Below are 26,611 nucleotides of genomic sequence, written 5' to 3'. Positions count from 1 at the left end.
ATTAGCCTAAGAATCTAGAAGGAAGGAGAGGAAAATCCTATCCAGCTTCTAGCTGTTTCTAACTGTGAATATAATTACAAATTAAGAATTTATGAAACTTATTCTTTGTTCTCCTCAGAATCATAGAATCAATATGGTTGGAAGAGACCTCAGAGATCATCAAGTCCAACCTGTCATCCAACACCTCCTGACTACTAAACCATGGCACCAAGTGCCACATCCAATCCCCTCTTGAACACCTCCAGGGATGGTGACTCCACCACCTCCCTGGGCAGCACATTCCAATGGCTAACAACTCTTTCTGGGAAGAACTTTCTCCTCACCTCGACCCTAAACTCCCCCTGGCGCAGCTTGAGACTGTGTCCTCTTGTGCTGGTGCCAGTTAAAGTGGAAGGAAAGTTCATCTGTCTCGAATTTACTCTGTATTCCAGACTTCTACAAAACTTGGTGTTCTGGGTTGTGGTTTTATTATTGTACAGAAGGAAGCTGAGAAGTTTCCTTGACATTCAGCTTTTGAGCTGCATTTTTTTCCTTATCAGGAAATAGCCTTCAAATCGTTTGCAGACTTGTGGAAGATAAACAAGTTCAGGGATTATTTTTTTGTTCTGATTATTTTTTTCTACACTTAGCTGTTGCACATGTCACCTGAAAGGTTTGTCATCTCAACTTCTTCAGATAGCTGCTCAGCTGTGTGGGGGTGGCCATTTTCCTCTTTGCTTGAAGGGTTTCCCTTAGGGTAGAAAGGGGAAATTCTAAGAGTCTACAAAGTGATCCCTCTAAATTCCTTGTGACTTTTAATATTGACTATGTAGTATCTATTAGAGTTATTAATCTTATTATTTGCCTGGAGAAGAGGAGGCTCAGGGAAGACCTTCTTGCTCTCTACAACTACATGAAGGGAGGTTGTAGCCAGGTGGGGGTTGGTCTCTTCTCCCAGGCAACCAGCACCAGAACAAGAGGACACAGTCTCAAGCTGCACCAGGGGAAGTTTAGGCTGGAGGTGAGGAGAAAGTTCTTCAGCGTGAGAGTTGTTTGCCATTGGAATGTGCTGTCCAGGGTGCCACCAGGATGCCATTTGCCTTCTTGGCCACCTGGGCAAACTGCTGGCTCATGTTCATCTGGCTGTCAATCAGTACCCCTAGGGGAGCACTGGAAATTTTCAGCTCTTTTCTGCTTATCTTATCACTTGAACATCACATCCACAAGAGGTTGACTGTAACAGGAGCCCTGACTCTTTATAAATGTATAGCTAAATTGCAGAGGGGAAGGTTTATTTATTTAGGATATATGGAATTGAATTGAATTAGTATTAAACAGGTTGGAAAAGACCTTTTGAGATCATCGAGTCCAACCTGGATAGGATTTTCCTCTCCCTCCTTCTAGATTCTTAGGCTAATACTGTAGCTCTTTCTTCTGCAAGGTGGGAATATCAAGCAGTGCACAGGCTGTGTTCACCTTGAAGGAACAAATACTTAAACTCAGAAAAATGTTTTAGGAGTCCCAGCCCTGTGGAGAACTTGGACTCCTGACTGACTGCATATCTTAGAAGTCCCAGTCCCATGGAGGACTTGGATTTCTGACTGAGTCCCTGAACTTGTACCAAGAATCAACTTGACAGAAGGGCCAAGTGACCTAGAACCAAGATGCAGATACACTTCCTTTTGGAATGGAATGGAATGGAATGGCATGGCATGGCATGGCATGGCATGGAATGGAATGGAATGGAATGGAGTAGAGTAGAGTAGAGTAGAGTGGAGTGGAGTGGAGTGGAGTGGAGTGGAGTGGAGTGGAGTGGAATGGAATGGAATGGAATGGAATAGAATTAAGCAGTTTGGAAAAGACCTTTTGAGATAGCTGGGTGCTATAGTTTAGTTGTTTAGGTGGGTTGGATTAGTTGATGGGTTGGTCTCGATGATCTTGAAGGTCTCTTCCAACCTGGCCTATTCTATTCTATTCTATTCTGTTCTATCATTGACTCCAACCAATCACCCAACACCATCTAATCAATTAAACCATGGCACCAAGAGCCCCATCTAGTCTCTTCCGAAACACCTCCAGTGATGGTGACTCCACCACCTCCCTGGGCAGCCCATTCCAATGGCCAATCTCTCTTTCTGTGATTGAAGAAGTAAAGCACAGAAAGTTGCAGTCTGATTTCTGTGTCATTATGCATGCAGCCAGAAGTCAGCACGAACTAGGGGGGAAAAAAAAATCTTTTGTTTGAACTTTCTGCTGCTTATATTCAAGTTTTTAATTAACTTTTTCTCTGCAATCCTCAACGTGGTCCCTATTGCAATTCTCAACTACGTTTTGATATCATTCAAGGGAACAAAAGGTAAGGCTTACTGTGGCTAATTTAACAGCTGTAAATTCCTGCCGACGAGCAAGTAAAGAATGCAGAGCCTTTTGGGAGGGAAGGGGAGAAACATAAGCCTGATGTTATAAAAGCAGTAGCTCAGATGCTGTTTAGATGAATCCATTAATTAGAAGTTGTAATTTCCATCTGTGCAATTATAAGCAGATGAATTCTCAGCATTTCACGAAGGTAAAGTAGAAAGATACAAAGCACTGTGAAAGTTTATGAAATCCCTTTTATACTTCTTTATTTTTCTTCAAAGGTGAAACAGACCTGTAGCAAAAAAGTCAGGCCAAGATTATGTTTGTTTTTTTCTCCTGTTCTTGACCTCACACATTCTTTGGAGGACGGACTAATTCCTTCCAATCTGTTTCTCTCTCTGAAATATGGCCTTAAAAGAATCACTGCTACTGCAGAATCTTTAATTTAGACACAGTTTCTGTGTCTTATTGAATATTTCTTTGCCATTCTCCATGATTTGCTATATGAATTTCAGCTTGGTTGACCAAAAGTTTAGGAAAGATGTTGAGTTGCTGGAAGGTGTCCAGAGATGGGCAACAAAGCTGGGGAGGGGTTTGGAGCACAGCCCTGTGAGGAGAGGGTTGCTTAGCCTGGAGAGGAGGAGGCTCAGGGGAGATCTTACTGCTCTGTACAACTACCTGAAGGGAGGCTGTAGCCAGGTGAGAGTTGGTCTCTTCTCCCAGGCAACCAGCACCAGAACAAGAGGACACAGTCTTACACTGCACCAGGGGAAGTTTAGGCTTGAGATGAGGAGAAAGTTCTTCACAGAGAGAGTTGTTAGCCATTGGAATGTGCTGCCCAGGGAGGTGGTGGAGTCACCATCCCTGGAGGTGTTCAAGAGGGGAATGGATGTGGCACTTGGTGCCATGGTTTAGTAGTCATGAGGTGTTGGGTGACAGGTTGGACTTGATGATCTCTGAGGTCTTTTCCAACCTTATTGATTCTATGATTTTTCTCTCTGAAATACGGCCTTAAAAGAATCACTGCCTACTGCAGAATCTTTAATTTAGACACAGTTTCTGTGTCACATTGAATACTTTCTTTTCACAGAATCACAGAATCACCAAGGTTGGAAGAGACCTCATCAAGTCCATCCTGTCACCACAGACCTCATGACTAAACCATGGCACCAAGTGCCACTTCCAATCCCCTCTTGAACACCTCCAGGGATGGTGTCCAACTTCCAGGATTCAGTATATGAGTTTCAACTTAGTTGACCCCAACTGAACCATATAGAAACTTATGCAGCAGCCAGCCTTTGTACCATATATTTTGAAATCTTCTCTTCTAATAGATTGTGCCTTGAAACTAATTTAAGACATCTCTGAACAAGTTTTAAATAATGTAACCTTGAAACTATAATATCTGAAGGAAAACTTGGAGTTTAAGTTCTGGTATGTGTAAGATGCTTTTGCTATAAAGAATAGACTCTAGGAGGCTTGTGAGGACTTCATAAGGATTAGCTTTAGGCTCAGAAGTGGTTAAATAATGCAAGCCCACAAATGATTAAATGGCACTGATCTTTCTGCACTAGAAAATTTTCTCTAAACTTAATTTACTGGAGGTAGAGGTGAAGCAGGTGAGCGTGAAGAGATGAAAGAGTAAAAGGAAGCAGTTGGGAATTGAGTTTAGTAGGCTTTTTTAGGGAGACATGACAGAACTGAGATGCATGAAGTTGTCTCCATGTCCCAGAAACATTTAAGTCTGCCACACCTTGAGTCCTGTGTCCAGTTCTGGGCCCCTCAGTTTAGGAAAGATGTTGAGTTGTTGGAATGTGTCCAGAGAAGGGCAACAAAGCTGGGGAGGGGTTTGGAGCACAGGCTTGTGAGGAGAGGCTGAGGGAGCTGGGGTTGCTTAGCCTGGAGAAGAGGAGGCTCAGGGGGGCCCTTATTGCTCTCTACAACTACTTGAAGGGAGGTTGTAGCCAGGTGGGGGCTGGCCTCTCCTCCCAGGCAAGCAGCACCGGAACAAGAGGACGCATCTCAAGCTGTGCCAGGGAAGGTTTAGGCTGGATGTTAGGAAGAAGTTCTTCCCAGAGAGAGAGATTGGCCAGTGGAATGTGCTGCCCAGGGAGGTGGTGGAGTCCCCATCACTGGAGGTGTTTAGGAAGAGACTGGGTGGGGCTCTTGGTGCCATGGTTTAGTTGATTAGATGGTGCTGGATGGTAGGTTGTACTCGATGATCTCAAAGGTCTCTTCCTACCTGGTTAATTCTGTTCTGTTCTGTTCTATTCTATTCTGTTCTATTCGTGCATTCACAAGGCTATGTGTGACTAGAGGTAGCTTTTCTTTTTGTGTGTGTGTGTGAGCAAATTTGCTGTTGATGGACTTGTATTTTCTGTGCTTCGTCACAGCAGTCTCTCTCCTCGTTGTGGTTTTCAAAGTCAAATTGAACTGTGTGACCAAAGCCAAGCCTGCAATTTTCTATTCTTCACACTTTATATCTTTAAAACTGAGCATCCTCTGTGGCTCATTACACTGCAGGTTTAACAGTCCTGGAATTTATCCTGATGACTCAGAAAAGAATTGCCTCTTCCCTGCCCTGCCCTGCCCTGCCCCCCGTGCTGCAGCAGCAGCCACTGCTTCAGGGTAAGGAAGGGACCTCTGCAGGAAGGGTGATGGAACTCTGGGTGTGTTTGTGCCAGATAAAGAGATTATTATTCCCAGCCAGGGACTACTGTCCTGTTAGACTTGTCAACTCAGCTGGTTGTGAAAGCAGTGCCTGCCTCATTTTAGTTGAAATTTAAGAAAATAAATAAATAAATATTTGCTAACCCAGCTTCTGAGCATTTGAATGGGCAGCCTGAGGAGGAATGCATCACCATCACTGGAGGTGTTTAAGGGGAAACTGGATGAGGCACTTGGTGCCATGGTTTAGTTGATTAGATGGTGTTGGGTGATAGGTTGGTCTTGATGATCTTAAAGGTCTTTTCCAATCTGGTTTATTCTATTCTAGTCTAGTCTAGTCTAGTCTAGTCTAGTCTAGTCTATGCCGTTCCATTCCATTCCATTCCACTCCACTCCACTCCACTCCAAAGCCATAGGACTGATGAAGTTGGAAGAGACCTTTGGGATCATCAAGTCCAACTGATCACCTAGAGCTCGAAATTCCACCACTACTGCTAAGCCACTACCACTAAACAGTGTCCCTGGTGCAGCACATCCACAAAACAACATCCCTAAACACCACATCTACACATCATTTAAATACCTTCAGGGCTGGTGGCTCTACTGCCTCCCTAGGCAGCCTGTTCCAGTGCTTAATAACTCTTTCTGGGAAGACATTATTCCTAATATCCAATCTGAACCTCCCCTGGCACAACCTGAGACCATTTCCTCTTGTCCTGGAACTTCCTGTATTCCAGTTTGTGCCCATTGCCCTTGTCCTATCACAGGACACCACTGAAAGGAGACTGGCCCTATCTTCTTGACACCTACCCTTAAAGTAGTTATAAACTCTGCTTAGATTCCTTCTCAGCCTTGTCTTTTCCAGGCTAAAAGCCTCAGGTCTCTCAGCCTTTCCTCATCAGGCAGAGGTTCCAGCCCTTCCATCATCCTTGCAGCCTTTGTTGGACTCTGGCTAATAGTTTCCTCTCTCTCTTGAACTGAGGAGCCCAGAACTGGACACAATACTCCAGATGTGGTCTCACCAGGGCAGAATAAATGAGCAGGAGAACCTTCCTCAGCTTGCTGGTCACAGTTTTCTTGATGCATCCCAGGATATCCTCAGCCTTCTTGGCCACAAGAACACATTGCTGTCCTGTGGATAACTTGTTGATGCCTTGCCCAAGGGTTGTTTGTTACAAAGAAGTGACTGCTGCAAGCCAGCTTAATTTACTCTAATTCTTAGGTCATAGAATCATAGAATCAATAAGGTTGTAAAAGACCTCAGAGATGAGGGCTTTTGGTTGTGCAAGGTTTTGATGGGCAGAATGCTTAAGGTACTCTAACTTTTCACTGTTTTGGTTGTGTGAGGCTTTGAAAGGGAGAGTGAAGTGCTTGTGATTCTCTAAACTCACTAATGTTGCTCTTGTAAATATCCCTGCTTCAACCACATGAATTCCATGTTTGCAGCCCTGTTATTCCAAATAGTCTTAACAACCTCCTCCCCCCATTTTCAGTACTGAGGCATGTGCCACCTTTTAGTTTCACATCTACAATATATAGCTTTAAAGCAAATTACTCAGCAGTCCCAACGTGCTCATAGCCATTCATTAGTGCCATAAAAACCTGGAGATTTATTTAGCAAGCCTTGATATGCAGAATATTTTACTCTGATCTTTAAATGGCATTGTGTCAAGGCCCTTCTGAAATTAATGTGTGTCTGAAACTTAGTAACTATGGGTTCCAGATCTGTGTCTAAAATAACTTTGTCAAGGCATATTTGAGCTTTTATTGCTGTATTAAACCGCTTTTTATCGTCTCATAAACCACACAGGCAGTATTTACACCTCCAAGTATTTTAAATACGTAGCCAAGGTCCTTTAGAGAAGATGCAGTATTGGCATCACTCACTTCAGTGAGGTTTTGCTCCACACAAGCGCTGCTGCTGTGCCATCCTCTCGTTGCGTGGCTGTGTTCACTGGAGTATGCTCAACATCTTGGTTAATGTAGTTGGTGTGGATAGAGAACTTAACTTGATAAGCAGGTCTTAGTGGAAAGCTTGGCACACATTGCCCCAGTGGCCTGCTGCCTGGGCTGGGGAACTGGAAATCAGGAGAGTGGGATTCTCCTCAGAGGGCTGAGCCATTGATGCCTGACCTTGAATATTCTTGTGCAGATCACTTAAGTCTTGAGCTACCATCCTTTCCTGTCGTTCAGTTACTAGTCTTTGAAAAGTGTTTGGGTCATAGACTCATGGAATGGTTTTGAGTTGGAAGGGACCTTAAAGATCATCTAGTTCCAACCTCTCTGCCATGGGAAGGGGCAGACCAAGCTGCTCAAAGCCTCATCCTGCCTGGTCTTAAGCACTTCCAGCAGAGGTGTTCACGACTTCTCTGGGCAACCTATTCCAGTATCTCTCTGGAGGTGTTCAAGAAACACTTGGACACGGCAATTTGGGACCTGGTTTAATGGCCATGGTGTTGTTAGGCTAGCGGTTGGACTCAATGACCTTAAAGGTCTTTTCCAACCAAGACAATTCTATGATTCATAGCAAAGAGCTTCTTCCGAAATCTACCCTGCCCTAGTGTAAAACCACTGCCCCTTGTCCTATTACCCCATGGCCTTATAAGTAGACCCTCTCCATCTTTTCTGTCTCCAGCACAGCCATGCAACATGTTAATATACTCTTCCACAAAGGGTGCCTTGGTTTGCACTTTGAATGTTGATGTTTCCACTATTTCTAGTGGGATGTTTTGCTCATTTTCATAATGAGCCCTTCCAAAACATGTGGTCTGAACTTCTTTAAGGTTAATCTCCAAATGTGATGTCTTCAGGCTGCTGTTAGCAGCCTCCAAAGGAAGCTTTTGAAATAGGCTATCTCATTCAGGATCTCACTGTAGAAGAAGCCTTTATTTTTGTGGTTAAGAACTTGAAAGAGAGGGGGTAGGCGTTTGGTGATTGGGTTATTTGGGATTTGTTTTCTTACTTAGGTAAAAATCTCCCTGATGACAGATTTCATTAGACAATTTGGGAAGCAAGGAATGCCACTGAGTTGAAATATGGTTGCTCATGATAATCATGTTCAAATCAGTCAGCCTTGCAACATGAATCGAATAGAATAGAATAGAATAGAACAGAATAGAATTAACCAGGTTGGAAAAGACTTTTGTGATCAGCCTCATATGGCTTGTGCTCCAAATCCCTCCCCAGCTTTGTTGCCCTTCTCTGGACACCTTCTAGCGACTCAACATCTTTCCTAAACTGAGGAGCCCAGAACTGGACACAGGACTCAAGGTGTGACCTAACCAGTGCAGTGTACAGGGGCAGAATGACCTCCCTGCTCCTGCTGGCCACACTATTCCTGATACAGGCCAGGATGCCATTGACCTTCTTGGCCACCTGGGCACACTGCTGGCTCATGTTCAGCCTACTATCAACCAGTACCCCCAGGTCCCTTTTTGCCTGGCTGCTCTCCAGCCTCTCTGACCCCAGCCTGTAGCACTGCATGGGGTTGCTGTGGCCAAGGTGTAGAACCCAGCACTTGGATGTGTTCAGCCTCGTGCCCTTGGACTCTGCCCATCTGTCCAGCCTGTCAAAGTCCCTCTGCAGAGCTCTCCTACCCTCTAACAAATGACCTCCTGCCCCCAGCCTGGTGTCATCTACAAACTTACTGATAATGGACTTAATAACCTCATCCAGATAATCAATAAAGATATTAAAGAGGATGGGGCCCAGCACTATCCCTGGGGGACACCACTAGTGCCTGGCTGCCAGCTGGATGTGGCACCATTCACCACCACTCTCTGGGCTCGGCCCCCCAGCCAGTTCCTAACACTCATAACGCTACACCTAGCATTGCAATAAAAAAGTGAGGAACTGTTATATCATAAACTCATGCTTTTAAAATGGTTGAAAACAACAATAACAACAACAAAATTCAAGGAATGCATTTATTTCATAAGGGGCAAATTAAACTTTGACAGCATCAAGATATTTTGGTTTACTTTATATAAAATACATTGCTGCTTTCACTGTTTTCTCCCACAATGTGAGGTAGGCACCAAAAAAAACTAAGCAACTCAGAGTACAATAGTAGGAAACCAAAATTGCTTGGGTGTCAGCTTCAACAGAAATGCTTTTATGGTATGTTTGGAAGGATTGAGGGTTATTTGATAATGTTTCAAATCTCAGCTTGGCTTTCCAACAGAAACAAACCCAAAATGGTAAGACTTCCTGACCAGGCTCCAGTCCAACAATCTGGATCATAATCCTGCTAAAAGTATCAGGAGCCTTGTACTTTTTTGTAATCCACCTACTCACCAGGGTGCAACAAAAATACACATCAAAGCAAAAGGCAAACCTAGAGAGAATCACGGAATGGTTTGGCCTGGAAGAGACCTTGGAGATCATCTAGTTCCGACACTTAGACCAGGTTGCTCAAAGCCCCATCCAGCCTGGCTTTGAAGACCTCCAGGGAGGGGGCATCCACCATCTCTGTGGGCAACCTGTCCCAGTGTTTCACAACCCTCATTGTAAAGAATTTCTTCCTAATATTCCATCTAAATCTCCCCTCTTCCGGCTTCAATCCATTCCCCCTTGTCCTATCACTACAAGCCTTTGTACAAAGTCCCTCTTCAGCTTTCCTGCAGGACCCCTTCATGTATTTAAAGGCCACTACAAGATCTCCCTGGAGCCTTCTATTCATCAAGCTGAATAGCCCCACCTCCCTCAGCCTGTCCTCATTCCAGAGGTGCTCCAGCCCTCTGATGATCCCTGTGTCCCTCCTCAGCACCCACTCCAACAGATCCATGTCCTTCTTGTGCTGGGGCCCCCAGAACTGGACTCAGTGCTCCGGGCAGGGTCTTGTGTGAGCAGAATAGAGTGGGAGAAGCTTACAGCATCCTATGTTTCATTGCAGGCAATGTGCACTTTGCATTCCACTTCCAAATAGGCTTCACAATGAAAACTGAACATCAGGCTAATCCCTATTAAAGTGTCACAGAAATTCTGGGATGGATGTGAGGCAGTTAAGTGATCCAAGGCCAGGTTTTAAAGGTCAAATACCTGTTGTAGAAATAGCACACTTGTCAGCAGCCTCAGCTAATGCAAGGGACTGCACTAGCACAGAAATTTTACTACTGCTTGTCAGGGCTAGAACAAGTCCCTGTAGAACAATGCTAAGGTACATTAATAGGGCAACATGGAATAAATATTTTTGAAAATATGGAGTTGTACTTCTGCCAAAGCTATTCACAGGCACTCAAGCAAAACAATCACATCATTCTTAGCATGCAAAGGATTGCTCTGCACTGATAAGGAACATACCCAGGATTATTCTTCATGAGCAATGCCAAATGGGGAAAAACCAAAATGATGGTCAAAAATATCCTCTTTGCTGCAAAGGACATCTAAATCACAGAGGAAAGTAGAAAGCACAGTAATAACATATTGTCACAGAACATTCATCTACAGGTATGGTAACAGCACAAGGGTCAAGGGGTTTAAACTAGAACAGGGTAGATTTAGATTGGACATTATGATTTTCTTCTTTCTGAGGATGGTGAGAGACTGCAACAAGTTGCTCAGAGAAGTTGTGGATGCCTCGTTGCTGGAACTGTTCAAGACCAGGCTTTAAAAGGCTTTGATCAACCTGGTCTAGCGGGAGGTGTCTCGGCCCATGGCAGGGGGGTTTGGAATTGGATGATCTTTAAGGTGCCTTCCAACTCAAGCCACTCTATGGTGCCTCAAACCACTACACATCCTCTGGGCCCTGCAACCCTATTCACAGCTAATCCAGACATTGCTCCAAGTCCACTTTACTCACAGAAGGGCAGGGAGGTTTTATAGTTAGCAGTGTATCTCTATTGAAGATCTGGGATAAATATGGAACAAAGAATGTTCATGAATGTTTTAATGTAACTACTGCATAATTTCATACATTCATAGAATGGTTTGGGTTGGAAGGGACCTTAAAGATCATCCGTTCCAACCCACCTCCCATTGGCAGGGACACCTCCCACTAGACTAGGTTAACTCAAGGCCCCATCCAACCTGGCCTTTGACACCTCCAGGGAGGGGGCAGCCACAACTTTCCTGGGTGACCTGTTCCAGTGCCTCACCACCTTCACTGGAAATACTTTCTTCCTAATACCCAGTGTAAATCTCACTTCTTCCGACTTAAAGCCATTCCCCTCATCCTATCACTACAAGCCCTTGTAGAAAGCCCCTCCCCAGATTTCCTGTAGCCCTCTTCAGGTGCTGTAAGGTCCCACTGAAGCCGCCTTCTCTTCAGGCTGAACATCTCCATCCCTGGGTCCTCTATAGCACACCTTGTCATATGCTGTTAGTGGCTCTTAAAGAAGCTCTGATGCAGTTGGTACTTGGGGGGTAAACACCTACCTGAGGACTAGAGCTGAGCTGTCTGAGCTTAGAGATTTGTCAGTATGGCTGCACAGCTTGCACCAAGGGTATGAATGTTTATTGCTTGTGAGGAAACACTCTACCATGTTCACAGAAAACAAACCACTGAATCAAGTAGGAGATCAAAATGTGTGACTCTGTGAGTTCCCAATGAGTGCCTGCACTCAGGGGAGGAGGGAGAGAGGTGCTGTGTGAGCTACATGCCAATCAAAGCAGCTGGAATTTCCAACACTCAATAAAAGCAGCTATCTATTCAGGCAGAAGGTATGAGTAAATAGTAATTCATGGAGATGATTCCATAGATAATTTCTGAATAACAAAATATATCTGAAAATCATGAGCTGCTCCTGATCCATTCTCATAGGAGGTGGGGAGGAATTCAACAAGCTACATTATTTATGACTTATTCATACAGCTCAGCCTGTGCTTCTGATATATATGCTCTGCATCTTTTATAGATGAAGGACTTCCTTCTGCAGGGCTGTGTATTGAGGAACTTTCAAAGCTGCTAAATTTAATTTAGGAATCAGGTGTCTATGTGTGACCTCCTTTGCCTCTTCAGTCTCCATTAAAGTCTGCCTGCCTCCTCTGTTATTGCATTGATTGAACTTCTTCACATAATCAGACAAAATCCAAAGACTTCAGGAATAATAAATCTTGAAGGAAATGGGATCTTGTTAAAACAACTGATTAGAGGTGCTCCTCCAGTGCTGTACTGGCAGTAGTGGTGTCTGCTTTTCCCTTTGCTTGGTTTTGAGAAGGGAATTCAGAACTGTTGGATGGGACCTTGAGCAACCTGTCTAGTAGAAGGTGTCGCTGTCCATGGTGTTAGAACCAGATGATCTTTAAGGGCCCTTCCAACCCAAACCATTTTATGATCCTAGTGTGCAGCACCAGAGATGCTGTGAAAGAGATGGGCTAAAGCAAAGGAATGGTGGCTGTGGTATTGGCAATCATCTTTGCCATGCTGCAGTCATAGGATCATAGAATTGTTTTGGTTGGAATAGACCTCCAAGATCATTGAGTCCAAGCATCAACCTAAGATGGGAGCCATGAAACCATGTACCAAAAGAGAAGAGACCAGCACCATCTTCTTGACACTTACTCTTTAGATATTTATAGAGATTAATATGATCTCCTCTCAGCCTTCTCTTTCACAGACTAAACAGCCCCAGGCCTCTCAGCCTTTCCTCATCAGACAGAGGTTCCAGTCCCTTCATCACACTTGTAGCCTCTGCTGGACACTCTCTAGTATATTCCTGACCCTCTGGGTTCCTCTCTGTGGAAACCAGGACTGAACACACATTCCAGATGTGGTCTCACCAGGGCAGAGTAGAGGAGCAGAAGGACATTGCTTGACCTGCTGGTCACACTCTTCTTTATGCACCCCAGCATACCATTGGCCTTCTTGGCCACTAGGGTGAATTGATGACTACATAGACAAATATATACATACATATATATACACACACACATATATGTATACATTTATCACTCTGATGATTGAAAAGCAGATATGCCTCCCCCAGTAGACATATTCCCTTCTGATAGGAGCATGTCACACCTAAATCACTTCATCATGGCAATTCAGGACATGGTATAATGATCATAGTGGCCATTGGTTGACAGTTGGACTCAAGAATCTTGGAGGTCTTTTCCAACTGAAACAATTCTGTCATTCTATATGTTAGTGGGGAAAACAAGTTTACCTGGATTCATCTCTTTACAGTGAAATATTAAAACTAGGGACCGTCTCTTCTCCCAGGCAACCAGCACCAGAACAAGAGGACACAGTCTCAAGCTGTGTCAGGGGAAGTTTAGGCTGGAGGTGAGGAGACAGTTCTTCAGAGAGAGAGAGTTGTTAGCCATTGGAATGTGCTGCCCAGGGAGGTGGTGGAGTCACCATCCCTGGAGGTGTTCAGGAGGGGATTGGATGTGGCACTTGGTGCCATGGTTTAGTAGTCATGAGGTGTTTGGTGGCAGGTTGGACTTGATGATCTTTGAGGTCTTTTCTAACCTTGTTGATTCTATGACTCACTCCCACATTAGCTTCTATTATGGCTTTCCAGACATTTTGCTATCATAACACCTGTTAGCTTATGGCCAGGTCATACCCTTCTGCTTATGCCTGTTCATGAAGCTAAAGCAGCAATGAGAAGCCTAACATATTGGTGCTTGCTTGTGAGGTAGCATGTTGGCTTTTCTTGGTTTGCAGCAGCTATTTTTCAGAGCAAACAACTATAACCCTTCTACATATGATGATGCAAAAGGAACATTTTTCTACTTAACTTTCTTATCAGCATGTACAAACGTGGCCTGAATAAAGGCAGGAATTTGCATGTCAAGTTATTGCTGTTCTGCTGTTGCCCTTTTCAGTATACAGATAATTATTGAGCAGAAAAAAAACCCCTAAACAACACCAAAAAAACCCAAAGCCTCATGAGTACATCAAAGTTCTCTGCCAGAAAACAGTCACTTTACTCTCTCTGTAATTAAATCAACTCCACTGGCACCTCTATCTTGCTTGTGGTGTTACAAAATTATCCACATCTATTGCATGGGTATAGATGCTTCATCTAAGAAGTTTGCTTTTCCACTTTAAATCATACATTTGATTGAATTTTAACGAAAATAGAGCAGATCAGAATGCCTGTGATCAATCACTTGATTCCCTGAGAGGAATGACTTGCAAATCTGACTTCACTAAGCTTGGGGTTTTATCAGCATCTCCTGTTGCTATGGTTCTCAATTTCAACTGACTTTTTTTCCCCCCCCCTGTTTCCTTATTTTCTCTATACCTTATGCTTCCTCTGTGTTGCTGTCAGGACTTGCCTTGTCACTTCTTTGCTCCACTTTTAAACTCAAATCTTTCTCTGATAACACTAGTCCCTAACAGAGCACTCATTTCAGGCTGGGCGTGAGGAGGAAGTTCTTCCCCATGACAGTGGTGAAGCCCTGGAATGGGTTGTCCAGGGAGGTGGTTGAGGCCCCATCCCTGGAGGTGTTTAAGACCAGGCTGGATGAGGCTGTGGCCAGCCTGATCTAGTGTGGGGTGTCCCTGCCCAATGCAGGGGGGTTGGAACTAGATGATCCTTGTGGTCCCTTCTAACCCTGACTGATTCTATGATTTAGAGATTTGCTTTATTTTATTTCTTTTCTGTATTTGTAAACTTGTAAGATCTTATGAACTTAAGAGAGTTGATGTAGCAGTTGTTCTTGTTTTCTGATGGCCTTTTAATCAAAACTTGAGTCCCTTAAACAAAAGGCAACCAGAGAAACAATTATCTTGCCTCTGCTGGAATCCATTCAGCACTGGTTAGGCCACACCTTGAGTCCTGTGTCCAGTTCTGGGCCCCTCAGTTTAGGAAAGATGTTGAGTTGCTGGAAGTTGTCCAGAGAAGGGCAACAAAGCTGGTGAGGGGTTTGGAGCACAGCCCTGTGAGGAGAGGCTGAGGGAGCTGGGGTTGCTTAGCCTGGAGGAGGCTCAGGGCAGACCTTATTGCTGTCTACAACTACCTGAAGGGAGGTTGCAGCCAGATGGGGGTTGGTCTCTTCTCCCAGGCAGGCAACCAGCAGCAGAACAAGAAGACACTCCAAAACTGAATTAGGCACCTAGAACACTTCAAGCTCACTCAGCAGGATCACATAAGGCACAGCATAAAGTGAAGGTTCTGGAGTGGCCTAGAGTAGACACTGCCTCAAGTTGTGCCAGGGCAGGTTCAGGTTGGATACTAGGAATGATTTCTGTACCAAAAAGATTTGTCAAGCACTGCAAGAGATTGGTAGTGGAGTCAACATTCATAGAGGTGTTTAAAAGATGTGTGGATGTGGTGATTAGGGACATGGTTTAATGGCTTAGCAGTAGTGGTGGGATTGTAAGCTCTGAGTAGTTGGACATGATGATGGCAAAGGTCTCTTCCAACCTCAAGAGTTGCATGGTTCTATGAAGACATCAGCTGCCCAGCCTTCAGATCTTCCTCTGCCAAGCTGCAGTACTTGCTAATGCAAATGGAAGTCTGTCAAACTCTGTGGGAGACCTGCTCTGAAAGTGCTCTCATTCTGATTTACTAAGGTTTCTGTGATTATTTTTTCACTGAGATTGGTCTATATGTGTATGTTTCTATTCCTTGTGAGCACTGGGGTGAACAGCAGATTCTGGAGGGTTTGCACAGGGTCTTCAAGCATTTATTGCTCATTGTGGCTGGACTACACTGATGATCACTTTTTTGGTGCCTTTAGTTTGGATGCATTTAGCTAGAAGTCCTTACTCCATGTGGAGGAAGGGTTAGGGCATACTGCTCTTCATGATATGGTTGACTTTGGTTATCTAAGCTGTGCAGTATACTTTAGATGATATACTCTCTTTGTCTTTCCCTTTCCAGCTGGGTAACAGAAATTTTCTGCACCAGCTGATAATTACAACTTGAAAAAGCTGTTTGGGGTTCTACTGAAACTTGCAAGATTTCGGGTTTTCAGACACTCCCCAGGATGTCTGGCACAAATGTAAATGCAAATAACAAATTGCTGAGTTGCAGTGAATGAATTCTCGTTAATAAGCCATCTTGATTAGGTTTTGTAATAAAACTCAGCTTCAGAGAGGGAATTTTGCTAAAATGCAGGCAATAGGGGGGCAAACGCTTTCAGAATAAACTTTATTGCTGTCCCTGCAGGATGCTGGGCTAGGTACTGGGAAGTCTGAAAATCCCTTCCATTACCTCCCCCCTTCAAATCACTTTTAAATCTTTTGAGAGAGAAATGCCTTCAAACAACAGCACTGCAGCAGAAGGCAGGAGACTAGTTATTCTCATGTTCTGATTGGAGAACAGAAGGGTTATTTTTCTCTTATGCCTGTCTGATACTGGCCATAGATAATTTCTACTGGAAGAAGAAACCAGCAGGTGTCCAGCTCATGACCATCTTTTGATTTCAATTAATTTGCTCTCTTCATTTTAATTTCAATAGTTTATTTTCTCTCCCTGCTCTTTCCTTTAGGTTGCTTCAGTGCTGTCAGAGGGAGTAAGCAGGACACCTAAAGAACTATGAAATTCAGGCAAATTTTCTGAAAAAGGAAAGATTGGGAGGCTGAGGGAGCTGGGGTTGCTTAGCCTGGAGAAGAGGGGGCTCAGAAGAGACCTTATTGCTCTCTACAGCTACTTAAAGAGAGGATGTAGCCAAGTGGGGGTTGGTCTCTTCTCCCAGGCAACCAGAACAAGAGGACACAGTCTCAAGCTGCACCAGGGGAGGTTCAGACTGGATGTTAGGAAGAAATTCTTCATAGAGAGAGAGATTGGCCATTGGAATGTGTTACCCAGGGAAGTGATGGAGTCACCATCACTGGAGGTGTTGAGGAGGAGACTGGATGGGGTGCTTGGTGCCATGGTTTAGTTGATTAGATGGTGTTAGGTGATAGGTTGGACTAGAGCTTGAAGGCCTTTCCCAACCTGGTTAATTCTGTATGAAGGATGGGGATTCTTTTATCACAATGTCCCTTTCTCAGTGGTTCTTTCTGTATAGAAGTGTGACTGAGATTCCCAAGCCAGCTTGAACTTTCCCCCCTCCTCGCTCTCTGCATTTACCACCATGAAACATAACCACAATGGAGAAGATGCAGTCTTTTTCTGTCTGTTCTTTATGACATTTGCCTTGTGATTCACAAGAAGTGATTCTCACTTTCCAACCTGCCCCTCTTCCTGAAGGCTTCCTCTTCAGAGCTGATTGATAAGTGAATGCATTTTCCAGATATGCTTTATTGCCTTTTTTTTTTCCTCCATTCCTTATTTCTGAAAGGAAGCACTGAAGGGGAGGAAATGGTCTGTAAATGAGGCACAAAAGCAGAGATTTATTGAATGATGAGAGCAGACTCAAGGGGCCTCCAGGTAAAAATAATGTAATTAGTATCTGACTAAACAGTTCCAGCCCCCAAAACACCATTTTTACACCCATCCCAGAACCAGGAGCAAGACCCTTACCAGCCAAGATACCATGCAGAGGAGCTCAGCCCCATAAGGAGGCTCAGCCAGCACCCGTGGAGGATATTGGAGGAGTCATTGATCATTGCCCTAACAACCGGGGGGCCACCAGGCCCCCCGGCCTTTGTTGTCACCACCACCATCACCCAGTGTGCACCATGGGCACTCACCAGTGATGAGAGGAGGATCCTCCAGCCCAGATGGGCTCAGCTTGGGGCTTCTGCCCTTCCTGGAAGGGATTAAATAGGGGAGTGGGTGGGGAGGGCAAAGTGGCCACACCTGGGGTGGGAGGAGACTCCAATAGAGCTCAGGTGCTCTGGGTTTGAGGGGGAAAAGGGAAAAAAATGGGGCAGGTGAGGAAACTTTAGGGTGTCAGGTAATGATAGGACTAGGGGGAATGGAAAAAAAATAGGAATGGGTAGATTCAGATTGGATGGTAGGAAGAAGTTCTTCCCCATGAGGGTGGTGAGACACTGGAAAGGTTTGCCCATGGGGGTGGTGGAAGCTTCATCCCTGGGAGTTTTTAAAGCCAGGCAACCTGATCTGGTGTGAGGTGTCCCTGCCCATGGCAGTGTGGTTGGAACTGGATGATCCTTGAGGTCCCCTCTAGCACCAACAATTCTATGATTCTAAAACAATTTTGCAGTATAGGCTGGATGTTAGGAAGAAATTCTTCCCAGAAAGAGAGATTGGCCATTGGAATGTGCTGCCCAGGGAGGTGGTGGAGTCACCATCATTGGAGGTGTTTAGGAAGAGACTGGATGGGGTGCTTAGTGCCATGGTTTAGTTGATTAGATGGTATTGGGTGATAGGTTGGACTCAATGATCTTGAAGGTCTTTTCCAACCTGGCTAATTCTGTGATTTTATGATACTATATTTCCTTTGTGCTGTTTTTTTCTGTTGTTGTTTCGTTGTTTCCTGTTTTGGAATAGAATAGAATAGAATAGAATAGAATAGAATAGAATAGAATAGACCTTCAAGATCATCGTGTCCAACCTATCAACCAATCCAACCCACCTAATCAACTAAACCATGCAACCAAGCACCCTATCAAGTCTCCTCCTGAACACCTCCAATGATGGTGACTCCTTATTTGGGGGGTGGTGGTGGTGTTTGTTTGTTTTTGTTGATTGTGGAAGCCAGGATTTCTTATTTGGAAACACATGTCTTCAGGGAGCATGGATATAGGAGGTGGGAGCAATTCTGGGTTTTGGACTGCTGTAAGTGGGCTGATTGATTATTTTTGGTGTGAATCCTTGCTCTCTATATGCATGAAAGCTGAAATTCTTGTCCAAGTTCAGTATCATAGAATCACAAAATGGTAGGGTTTGGAAGGGACCTCTAGAGTTCATTTTCCCAAGGCAGGCCACACAGGAACTCATCTAGGTATGTTTGCAAAGACTACAGAGAAGGAGGCTCCACAGCTTCTCTCTGGGCAGCCTGCTCCAGAGCTCTAGCATCCTCACAGCAAAGACGTTTTTCTTCCTGTGGAGGTGGCACTTCCTGGGTTCCAGTTTGTGTTCATTGCTCCTGGAAAGAGACTGGCCCCTGCTCAGATTCCCTCTCAGCATTCTCTCTTCTGGGCTAAATAGAATCATAGAGTCATTAGAATAGAATAGAATAGAATAGAATAGAATAGAATAGAATAGAATAGAATAGAACAGGATAGAATAGAATAGAATTAACCAGGTTGGAAGACACCTTTGAGATCATTGAGTCCAACCCACCATCCAATACCATCTAGTCAACTAAACCATAGCACCAAGCACCCCATCAAGTCTCCTCCTAAACACCTGCAGTGATGGCGACTCCACCACCTCCTTGGGTAACACATTCCAATGGCCAATCTCTCTCTCTCTATGAAGAATTTCTTCCTAACATCCAGTCTGAACTTCCCCTGCTGCAGCTTGAGACTGTGTCCTCTTGTTCTGGTTGCCTGGGAGAAGAGACCAACCCCCTCCTGGCTACAACCTCCCTTCAGGTAGCTGAAGAAAGCAATAAGGTCTCTTCAGAGCCTCCTCTTCTCCAGGCTAAGCAACCCCAGCTCCCTCAGCCTCTCCTCATAGGGTTGTGCTCCAGACCCCTCCCCAGCTTTGTTGCCCTTCTCTGGACACCTTCCAGCAACTTAACATCTTTCCTAAACTGAGAGGCCCAGAACTGGACACAGGACTCAAGGTGTAGCCTAACCAGTGCTGTGTAGAAGGGGAGAATGACCTCCTTGCTCCTGCTGGCCACACTGTTTCTGGTACAGGCCAGGATGCCATTGGCCTTCTTGGCCACCTGGGCACACTGCTGTCTCATGTTCAGCCTTCTGTCAACCAGTACCCCCAGAATCAATAAGGTTGGAAAAGACCTCAGAGATCATCCAGTCTCAGCCTTTACTCATCAAGTACATGTTTCTCTTCCTTGATCATCCTCATAGCCTCTGTTGGACTCTCTCTAGTATGTCCCTGTTCCTCCCTGGAACTGAGAACCCCAGGAATGGACACAGAATGGTTCAGATGTGGTCTCACCAGGGCAGAGCAGAGGGGAAGGAGAACCTCCCTTGACCTACTGGCCACACTCATCTTAATGCACCCCAGGACACCATCATGTCTTTCTGTTGCTCTAACAACTAGCAGCCTGGTGGAGTGATAAATAATGTATGAGCTTGGGATATTGATTTTTTTCTTCCCAGTGCTTATAGGAAATTATACGCTTGTGGCTTCGAGAAATAATTGGTCCAATTTAATCGCATAAAAATTATAGTCCTCTTTAATTCTTTTCAAATGGAACTTTAATGACCACTGGGTGTATGAGAGAACAGAGCAAAGAGAGGGCCTTTGCAAGGAGTGAAGAAATAGGAGGGCCAGGAACGGCAGGTTTTCCAGCTCTAGCAGCAACAGACAAAGAAATGACCAGTGGATGTGAAGGAAGGCTAATGGACATTTGTCTGATCACAAATGTGCCTTTCCACAGGGAGACTTTGCCATCTGTAATGAATGCACTTAGCACTGCAATGCAGATTAAAGGCATTGAGTACCTGGCCTATTACAAAACAATATTCCATTTGTAAAACTCCACTGAATAGCAGGTGGGTTTTTCTAATGCAAAGCAATTTTCTTTTTTAGTGTGCTGGTCTTCTGTGTGAGGTCTGCACCTGGCAAGAGAAGTAGAAAGAGAATTAAGCAGGTTGGAAGGGACCTTTGAGATCATTGAGTCCAACCTATCATCCAACACCATCTAATCAACAAGCACCCCATCCAGTTTCTTCCTAAACACCTCCAGTGATGGTGACTCCACCACCTCCCTGGGCAGCACATTCCAATGGCCAATCTGTCTTTCTATGAAGAACTTCTTCCTAACATCCAGCCTAAACCTCCCCTGGTGCAGCTTGAGACTGTGTCCTCTTGTTCTGGTGCTGGTTGCCTGCCTGGGAGAAGAGACCAGCCCCCACCTGGCTACAACCTCCCTTCAGGTAGTTGTAGAGAGCAATAAGGTCTGCCCTGAGCCTCCTCTTCTCCAGGCTAAGTAACCCCAGCTCCCTCAGCCTCCTAAGGTAAGGGAAAGAAGCAGTTTCAGTAACTTCATTTTAGATGCTTGAAAGGAAGGGCTTTCTGTTCTTCCTGAAACTCTGGAGTTGTCCTCACCTGTTGCTGGTCAACACAGAGAAGCTGTGAGGTAGGTTTTGGTATCTTTATTCAAAGCATGACACTCCTGCTACTGCTGTGGTGGTTGTGTGGGGTAGAACATCCTCTTTCTAGATATGATCCTTTAATCTGCTGGTTTCTAGCTCAAAACACTGATGCTGCCCAGGCAGAAGCTGTCCTCTGGACTGCTTTATTCAAAACTCGTGGCAGGTATTATTTTAAAAGCTATAAAAAAGTCACACCAGCTATTATTAAAAATGCTATAAATATGGAATGCATATACATGCTGCCTTTCAACACACATTTTATGACCACCAAACATTTGCTTTATGGCTGGAGCAATAATTATTTTATTAAATGTAACACCATTGGTCTTTATCCTGTTGTGATGCACAGGCATATGCAAATGATTTGCATTAGCATTTTTATGAGTGAGATTTCGATGGCAAGCTTATTAATAAATCCCTGGGTGGTGTTGAGGCTGATAACATGAATTCTCTGTACCCTTTTATTTGGGCAACTAATGAATTATTATTATTATTATTATTTCCCCCCCCCCCCCCCCCAGTTGTCAGTTCTGAATTGATGGGAGATGAGAATAAACAGGACGTGGCTGCAGAATGCCTAAAGCTCTACTTTGCTGTTAAATTGCTGGTATAGAGCCATTTTGGGTTGGGTGGTGAGCAGTGAGTGAAGATCACTTTGTCAGATGCCATATGTGAAATAAGATTTTAATGTGTCCTGCAGCACAAGCACTTGGGATGGGGTCAAGGTGGTGTAAAGCCCATCAGGATACTTTGTTCTATGGTGGAGTCACCAACCCTGGAGGTATTTAGGAGGAGACTGGATGGGGTGTTTGGTGCCATGGTTTAGTTGATTAGATGGTGTTGGGTGATAGGTTGGACTTGATGATCTCAAAGGTATTTTCCAACCTACCCCCTGCCATGAGTAGGGATACCTCCCACTAGACCAGGGTGCTCAAAGCTTCATCCAGCCTGGTCTTGAACAGTTCCAGGGATGAAGCGTGCACAACTTCTCTGGGCAGCCCACATTTCAGTGTCTCACTGCCCTGAGAGTAAAGAGCTTCTTCCTAATGTACAGCCTAAATCTGCCGTGCTCTAGTTTAGAACTGTCCACACAGGGGAGACAGTGTTGTGCATATGTCCCTGTGCCAGGCTGGAGGCTCTGCTTGTCCCGGGCAGCTGAGACATGCATCACGCAGGGTCCTATGACCACCTGTAGAGCAGTAACACCAAACATACAGGACGGTTGGACTATTAAGAGCAGCAAACCCAGGGCGTGGCGGCCGGTTAGCTCAGTTGGTTAGAGCGTGGTGCTAATAACGCCAAGGTCGCGGGTTCGATCCCCGTACGGGCCACTCCTTTTTACGTGTCCCCAGCTAAGACAGCGCTAGGCCACGCTGAAGGATCCAGGCACTTTTAGGGTGGAAAGGCCACGACCGCGGCCCGGGAGCTGCTTCAGGAGGTGAGAAAAGTGGTGTGTGGGCTTCGGGCTGCTTCTGGGGTCTTAAGAGATGAGCTGCTGAGCAGAAACTGAGACTCTGCTAGGGAAGGACAGGGATAACAAGTTAGGAGGCATCAGGGAATGCTCTTCACATCAATTTCTGTAAAGCTTTCTGATACTGCTGCCTACAGCAGCCTCGTGAGAAACACCGGCTGATAGCAGAGGGTCCTGGACAGGCGCCTGGATGGATGTGATGAGGTCAATCATATAGGCTTTAATAAACCAAGTGCTGGGTCCTGCAGCTGGGTCACAACCACCCCATGAATGGTCCAGATTTGGGGCAGAGTGGCAGGAAAAGCTGCCTGGCAGAAAAGGCTCTGTGTGTGCTGGTTGACAGCTGCTTGAACATGAGCCAGCTTGACAGGAGTCCAGGTGACCAAGAAGGCCAACAGTGTCCTGGCATGTATCCTGTAGCCAGCATGGTCTAGATTGTCCTGCTGTACTCAGCACTGATGAGTCTGCATCTTGAGTACTGGGTTCCACAGCACATGGGACATCGAGGTGGAGGCTGTCCATAGAAGGGCAATGAAGCTGAGTCTGCTGTTAACATAAAGAAGCCTGCAGTGATAAGAGCATGTTTGGAGTATAGAGATGGGATCAGCTCCTTAGCTTAAAGTGTGCAAATTATTTTGAAAGGCCTGAAGGGGATGTTGCTAATGCATGGTGGTAGAGGAATATGGTCCAATCTATAGGCTGAATAGAATAGAATAGAATAGAATAGAATAGAATAGAATAGAACAGACCAGGTTGGAAGAGACCTTCAAGATCATCGCATCCAACCTATCAATTAATCCAACCCACCTAATCAACTAAACCATGGCACCAAGCACCCTGTCAGGTCTCCAAGACTAGTAGTTAGAAGTAGCTGGTAAAGGGTCTGCAGAGCACATTTTATGAGGAGTGGGTTAAAGAGCTGGGATTGTTTAGGCTGGAGAAGAGGAGGCAGAGGGGAGGCCTCATTGCTCTCTATAGCTCCCTGAAAGGAGATTGTGGTAAAGCAGGTGTTGGTCTCTTCTCACAAGTCACAACTGACAGGACAAGAGGAAATGTCATCAAGTTACCTCACAGGATGTTTAGGTTGACACTGGGAAAAAATTCTCTACCCAAAGGGTTCTCAAAGACTGGAACAAGCTAACCAGGGAAGTGGTGGAATCACCATCTCTGGATATATCTAAAAGCAATATAGAGATGGTGTTCAAGGATATGGTGTAGTAGTGGCCCTGGTAGAGTTAGATAAAGGTTGCACTTGATGATCTTGAAGGTCTTTTCCAACCATAGTGATTCAGTGCAACAGCACAGCATTTGCAGGGAAAAGGCAGGGAGGGCTGGGAGGAGGAAAGTGAAATCTTTGGAAATACATAATTACAGGTAACTAAACATTTCACAGCATGCTTTTATGTGGGTTATATCAGCACAACTCTTTTACAGTTCTTTGTTGGCAGATGCTGGAGCCAGAGATGCTGCAGTGAATGTGTTTTATTCCTCCCTTTTTCATATTACTTTAGATCAGGAGGACAAGCAGATCACCCTTGACAGCCTGAGTTTTCAGAGAGTGTTCTGAGCTCCATAGTGGAGATTCACAGATTGCATAAGGTTGGAAGGGCCCCTTAAAGGTCATTTTATCCAACCCTTCTGCAGTGAGCAGGGATATCTCCAAATAGATCAGTCTGTGCAGGGCCATATCAAGATTGACACTGAATGTCTCCAGGGACGGGGCCTTGACCACATCTCTGAGCAACTTATCCCAGTATTTCACCACTGTCATTGTGAAAAACTTCCTCCTAATGTCCAACCTAAATGCACCCTGCTCTAGTTTCAAACCATGGCCCCTCATCCTGTTGCTGCAAGCCCTTCTAAACAGTCCTTCCCCAGCCTTCCTGTGTGTTCCCCTCAGATATTGAAATAAGATTACAAAGTCTATCCAGAGGCTTCTCTCCTCCAGGCTGAACAGCCCCAGTTCTTTCAGCCTGTCTTTATAGAAGAGTTGCTCCAACCCTCTGATCGTCTTTGTGTCCTACTTTGATAGAAACCCTGCAATCTGAGTCTTAATATTTATTGGTGTAACATTCATTCAAGACAAAAATCCAGGTCAAATCAAGAAGTTCTACTAGAGTAATGTGTCTGCAAGAGTGGCTGAGATGGATGTCCTCTGGCTCAGCTGGCATGTATAAGGGTGTTTTACATCTAAGAGACTTCTCTGGTTAGACCACACCTTGAGTCCTGTGTCCAGTTCTGGGCCCCTCAGTTTAGGAAAGATGTTGAGTTGCTGGAAGGTGTCCAGAGAAGGGCAACAAAACTGGGGAGGGGTTAGAGCACAGCCCTGTGAGGAGAGGCTGAGGGAGCTGGGGTTGCTTAGCCTGGAGAAGAGGAGGCTCAGGGGAGACCTTATTGCTCTTTGCAACTACCTGAAGGGAGGTTGTAGCCAGGTGAGAGTTGGTCTCTTCTCCCAGGCAACCAGCACCAGAACAAGAGGACACATCTCAAGCTGTGCCAGGGGCGTTTTAGGCTGGATGTTAGGAAGAAATTCTTCATAGAGTGAGAGACTGGCCATTGGAATGTGATGCCCAGGGAGGTGGTGGAGTCACCATTACTGGAGGTGTTGTAGGAAGAGACTGGATGGGGTGTTTGGTGCCATGTTTTAACTGATTAGATGGTGTTGGGTGATAGGTTGGACTTGATGATTTCAAAGGTCTTTTCCAACCTGGTTAATTCTATTCTATTCTATTCTATTCTATTCTATTCTATTCTATTCTATTCTATTCTATTCTATCTCTTAGAAGCTCAAGAAAGAGATTGTTTTTATCCTGTCTAGCACTGAACTGGAACAGGATTTCTCCAGAGGACAGAGACTTCTGGTGCAAATATTTTCTTTGTAGAACCCAGTGGCTTCATTATTGGATTGGAGCTACATACAGGCAGTCCAGAGCTTCTTTGGGAAAATATCTGGAGTTAACAGCATTCTATTGATTTCTTTCGCAAATGTGCTAATACTTTTCCTCACTCCCCAGCCCTCTTGCTCAAGGCTCCTTCCAAAAGCAATGTTTGATTAAAAATAAGTGGTAATAACAGAAAGAAAAAGAAGGGAAAAAAAAAAAAGAACAAGAAAAAGAAGGAAAAGGGAAGAGAAAGAGATAGAAATAGAGAAACAGAAAGGAAAAAGAGAAAGAAAGAGAAAAAGAAAGAGAGAAAGAGGAAGGAAAAAAGAGAAAGAGGAAGGAAAAAAGAGAAAGAGAAAGTGAGAAAGAGAAAGAGAAAGAGAAAGAGAAAGAGAAAGAGAAAGAGAAAGAGAAAGAGAAAGAGAAAGATAGAGAAAGAAAGAAAGAGAAAGAGAAGAAAGAGAAAGAGAGAAAGGAAAAGAAAGAGAGAAAGAGAAAGAAAAAAAGAAAAAAGAAAGAGAGAAAGAAAGAAAAAAGAGAAAAAAGAAAAAGAGAGAAAGAGAAGGAAAAACAGAAGGAGAAAGAGAGAAAGAAAGAGAGGAAGAGAAAGAAATGGAGAAAAAAGCAATAAAAAGAGAAAGAAAGAAAAAGAAAATACAAGAGAGAGAGAAAGAAAAAGAAAGAGAAAGAAAGAGAGAATGGGAAAGAGAAAGAAGAAAGAAAGAAAAAAGAGAAAGAAAGAGGAAAAGAAAACGAGAAATGAAAGAGAAAAAGGAAATGAAAGAGAGAAAGAAAAAGAGAAAGAGGGAAAGAAAAAGAGAGAAAAAGGAAAAAGGAAAAAAGAGTGAAGAGAAGCAGGTGACATTCATTTCAGAGTTTTGACATTGCATCTTCCCCACATTGCCACTGAGATACAACAAGGGCACTTGAGAAGTGTCATTCCAAAGTCACAGTGTCATTTTAAAACCATACTGATGAATATTCATGTTATCTAGCATCCAAACTGCTGTCACGAGTCCATCAGATGTCAAGGGAGAGTAACATAGCGCTGCTTTGATGACCTTCTGTCTTACTGCTCCACTCAGTGATCCTTCTCAATTCCTTTGGGCCCAGTTAGAGTGGTGGGGACTTGCCTGCAGATAATGACATCCATTTTCAATGAAATGAAAAAGGAAACAGCACAGTGTTTTGTTTCACAAAGAAGACAAAAAT

The 26,611-nt window shown here is 44.5% G+C and overlaps 1 non-coding gene across 1 annotated transcript; it reads left to right on the top strand.

Moving 5' to 3' along the window:
* The first annotated feature begins 22,303 nt into the window (after positions 1–22,303).
* Positions 22,304–22,377, top strand: TRNAI-AAU (transfer RNA isoleucine (anticodon AAU)). Its single transcript has one exon. It is a non-coding gene; the product is annotated as a tRNA-Ile (tRNA).
* The last annotated feature ends 4,234 nt before the right edge of the window (positions 22,378–26,611 follow it).

This window comes from Dryobates pubescens, chromosome 8 (genome assembly GCF_014839835.1).
Source record: "Dryobates pubescens isolate bDryPub1 chromosome 8, bDryPub1.pri, whole genome shotgun sequence".
Classification (NCBI taxonomy): Eukaryota; Metazoa; Chordata; class Aves; order Piciformes; family Picidae; genus Dryobates; species Dryobates pubescens.
The sequence above is the reverse complement of the archived record's forward strand: the minus strand, read 5'-3'. Positions and strand labels throughout refer to the sequence as shown.